The following is a 4,663-nucleotide window of genomic DNA, read 5'->3' on the forward strand; positions in this document are numbered from 1 at the left end:
AAGGAGTGGAGGTGAATCTGTGATCATGCTAGGTCTCCGACTTGCTTGATTACAGTGAACCCTCATCTAGAGCTTTTCTCTTTGAAAACCTATTGTTGCTAGTAGTCCCTACTGCTACAATATGTTCTTCAAAGGGGATGATACCTCTAGAAACCATCAAGAGAGATATAACTACCTTGGGGATTCTTGCTAAAAGCCTAGTTAGTTCTCTCCCTTATAGGTCCCTTAAATAGGGGCACGAAGCAAACACGTTGCGTGCCATTTTTCACACTGCCATGCATGAGTATCATATACCCTTTTGCTTATGTTCGGTAAATATTGTCATACTGTGCACATTCCCGCATTGTGTCTTTTGCATAGGCATTGCATATGGGTTCTGTCTTGATCCCTACTGTAAACAAACCAACGGAGGGTCCGTGTCGCCTTCTTAAAAACGTGCGTTGGGGCATTTCGCTACCCCTAGACGTCGTATCTAAGAAGGGGACAAATTCCCCGGACCCCCGCATTCCTAGATTGCATCTGTGTCATATGCATTCCATCATGCATTCATCCATCCCACCCATGAGATATCGGAGTTTTGATTTGCACCAGCTTTTGTCTCACTTTAGTAAGCATGGGAACAAATCAAACCGGCAAGAGGTTCTACCAAGTCAAGGTCAAAAGCCTAGATACCACCAGCATCAAGGAATTAGGGCGGTTGATGGAACCCCTCCAAATGCAAGCCTTCCGCAAGACTTACGGAAAGATCTTAGAGTTGACCATAGCAGAGGTGTCCATAGAAGCCATTGCATCACTTACCCAATACTACGACCAGCCTTTGAGGTGCTTCACATTCGCAGACTTCCAATTAGTACCAACCATTGAAGAATTTGAGGAAATTCTAGGATGTCCTCTCGGGGGAAGAAAACCATATCTTTCCTCCGGGTGTCTCCCCTCTTTGAGCAGAATTGCAACTGTGGTCAAGGATTCAGCAAGAGGTTTGGACCGCATAAAACAGACTCGGAACGGCATAGCGGGCCTACCACAGAAGTACCTAGAAGACAAGGCGAGGGGTATGGCCAATCAAGGAGACTGGGTCCCGTTTATGGATGTGTTAGCTTTGCTAATTTTTGGGGTCGTCCTCTTTCCAAACGTGGATGGTTTGGTAGACCTAGCAGCAATCGACGCTTTCCTTGCCTACCACCATAGCAAGGAAAGTCCGGTGGTAGCTGTCTTGGCAGATCTATTTGACACATTTGACCGAAGGTGCGAAAAGAGTAGCGCACGGATCATCTGTTGCTTACCCGCCCTCTGTGTTTGGTTGGTTTCACACTTGTTCCAACAAGACACAAGACATCCATGTCCGCTCCTGAGCCATCGCTCGTGTACTGAAAAGAGGAGAATAGATTGGGACCAGCTCTTGGCCGGGATAGGAGGTAGAACAATCAGTTGGTTCCCCCGATGGAAGGAAGGAAAAGAAGGAGTCCTTTTCTCATGTGGAAGATACCCAAACATTCCGCTGGTAGGAACGGGGGGTTGTATTAACTACAATCCCGCGCTCGCTATAAGACAACTAGGGTACCCCATGAGGGGAGCACCGACGGAAGAAAGCATGTCTCCTTTCCTTGTGAGGGATTTCGGCGCACAAAATTCCAAGACTATACAAAGAATCCATAAGGCGTGGGAAACCCCGTTAAAGAAAGATCAAGAGCTTAGAGGCATTCGTAATGGCATCATTGGTGGGTACCACGAATGGCTGAAAGTTCATATACGAGGTTTAGATTGGCTCGCCAAGTTAAAAGTCGTCAGCAAAGAGAGTTTTGAAGCACCGGAAGAGGACGAAGAAGTCCAAGCTCTCAAAAGCGAGTTAGGAAAGGCAAAACTTGCCAAGGAGAAGTTCAAGTTGGCCGCTACACACGTTCGGAAGGAGTGTGCCGGGTTACGGGAAGAGAATGCAATTACCGCAAGAGCCCTTGAACAAGAGACCAAGAGGGCTCGCAAGGAAGAGTATGGCCGGAACAAATTTCGCGGAGCTCTATGGGGTAGCAATAGTGAACTCAAGTTGGGAAAGGAAGAAAGGGACCAGTCGCGAGCACATAGCATGGTTTTGAAAGAGGAGTTAGTTGCCTGTTCAAGGTCCAAAAGAAGCTTGTCTCAGCGTTTATGCGAGACGGAGACCAACATGCTAGCTATCATCGCCAAGTACCAAGAAGAGTTAGGTCTAGCCGCGGCCCACGAGCATAGGATTGCGGACGAATATGCCCAAGTATACGCGGAAAAAGAGGCTAGAGGAAGGGTGATCGACTCTTTACACCAAGAGGCAACCATGTGGATGGATCGGTTTGCTCTTACCTTGAACGGGAGTCAAGAACTTCCCCGATTGTTAGCCAAGGCCAAGGCGATGGCAGACACCTACTCCGCCCCCGAAGAGATTCATGGGCTTCTCGGCTATTGTCAGCATATGATAGACTTAATGGCCCACATAATTAGAAATCGTTAGGAAACTTGTATGGTCTCTAAGACCTTGACTAGATACGACTTCCTTTTTGAAATAAAATGAGTTGGTCCCATGTTTCTACTCCAAAAAGCTTGTGCAAATCAAATCACTCCTACATTTCATCTCTAGCATGCATTTTCTTTCTTTACCCACTCCTCACGTTTGGTTTTTTAGGGAAAAACACCATAACTAAACGCGCCGCAAGGGATCCCTATCGCACCAGATCCAAATCTAGAACGATGGGTGATCAAGAGGAGACGCAGGAACAGATGAAAGCCGACATGTCGGCTCTGAAAGAACAAATGGCCTCCATGATGGAGGCCATGTTAAGTATGAAGCAGCTCATAGAGAAGAACGCGGCCACCGCCGCCGCTGCCAGTTCGGCTGCCGAAGCAGACCCGACTATCTTGGCAACTACGCACCATCCTCCCTCAAACATAGTAGGACGGGGAAGGGACACACTGGGGCACGATGGCAGCCCTCACCTGGGATACAACCGAGCGGCTTACCCTTATGGATTGCCGCCCAACTATTCACCACCCGTCTTGCAAGAAGATGCGGGCCACATTGCTTCTCCCGTCCATGAAAGAGAGCCTCCTCAGCAGCCCGACGAAGTCCACAAAGACCCTCAAGATTATGCTCGGAGGGATGTCGAGTTCTATCCCCCGATCCCCGAAGGGCCGGCACCAGGCACGTTGCCTCAACCCAACATCGCAGTACCACCAATAGTTCTGTCCACGGAAGGGCCGCCCCCAGCAACTGAAGAAAGGAGGAAGCTCGATCTCCTTGAGGAAAGATTGAGGGCCGTAGAAGGATTTGGGGACTATCCGTTCGCAGACATGACGGATCTTTGCTTAGTACCCGATGTTGTTATTCCCTCGAAGTTCAAAGTGCCGGACTTCGACAAGTATAAAGGGACGACTTGTCCCAAAAACCATCTCAAAATGTACTGCCGTAAGATGGGCGCCCACTCTAAAGATGAAAAGCTGTTGATACACTTCTTTCAGGATAGCTTGGCCGGAGCTGCGGTAGTGTGGTACACTAATTTGGAAGCTTCCCGTATCCGTACTTGGAAGGATCTGATTACCGCCTTTCTAAGGCAGTATCAGTACAATTCTGATATGGCTCCTGACCGTACTCAACTGCAGAATATGTTCAAGAAAGAGGGTGAAACCTTTAAAGAATATGCGCAGCGATGGAGGGATTTGGCGGCACAAGTAGCTCCTCCCATGGTTGAGAGAGAGATGATCACCATGATGGTAGACACTCTGCCAGTGTTCTACTATGAGAAGCTAGTGGGTTACATGCCGTCCAGCTTTGCGGATCTGGTGTTTGCCGGGGAAAGAATCGAGGTTGGATTGAAAAGAGGAAAGTTTGATTACGTTTCCTCCACAAACGTGAATGCCAAAAGAATCGGGGCAACAGGGGCAAAAAGGAAGGAAGGAGATGCCCATGCCGTCTCTTCAACACCCGCGTGGGTCAAACCCCAGCAAACACCTCATGGTACCCATCAGTACGCGCAACATCACCCAAGCTTCTCGGCTCATGCTGGGAACGCCTCTAGTTCAACACCCGTGCAGCCTAAGGCACCCACCCAGAGGGAAGCTCCCCAAGTTCCAACTCCGAACACGACTCGACCGGCCGGTAATTCCAACACGACAAGGAACTTCCCTCCGAGGCCATATCCAGAATTCACCCCACTCCCAATGACGTACGAAGATCTTCTGCCATCCCTCATCGCCAATCATTTGGCCGTGGTAACTCCCGGAAGGGTCCTCGAACCCCCTTTCCCGAAGTGGTATGACCCTAACGCAACTTGCAAGTACCATGGGGGTGTCCCGGGGCATTCCGTCGAAAAATGCTTGGCCCTTAAATACAAGGTCCAACATTTAATGGATGCTGGATGGCTGACTTTCCAAGAGGATCGGCCTAATGTGAGAACCAACCCGCTCGCCAATCATGGAGGGGAGCAGTTAATGCAGTTGAATCCGATAGGCCGCACAGGTCTAAACCTTTAAGGGATGTGGCAACCCCTAGGAGGTTTATCTTTGAGGCCCTACAAAAGGGAGGTGTGATTCCCCATAGTGGGTGTAAGGAGGATTCCTGTCTGCTACATTCCGGCGAGATGCATGACATGGAGACGTGTTTGGAAGTAGAGGAATTGTTACAGCGGATGATAGATCAAGG

At 49.3% G+C, this 4,663-nt stretch overlaps 1 pseudogene; it reads left to right on the forward strand.

The window, feature by feature from the left end:
- Positions 1 to 3,243: 3,243 nt before the first annotated feature.
- LOC114373274 overlaps positions 3,244 to 4,663 on the forward strand; it is a 5,840-nt pseudogene continuing 4,420 nt past the window's right edge.

This window comes from Glycine soja, chromosome 2 (assembly GCF_004193775.1).
Source record: "Glycine soja cultivar W05 chromosome 2, ASM419377v2, whole genome shotgun sequence".
In the NCBI taxonomy this organism is placed as follows: Eukaryota; Viridiplantae; Streptophyta; class Magnoliopsida; order Fabales; family Fabaceae; genus Glycine; species Glycine soja.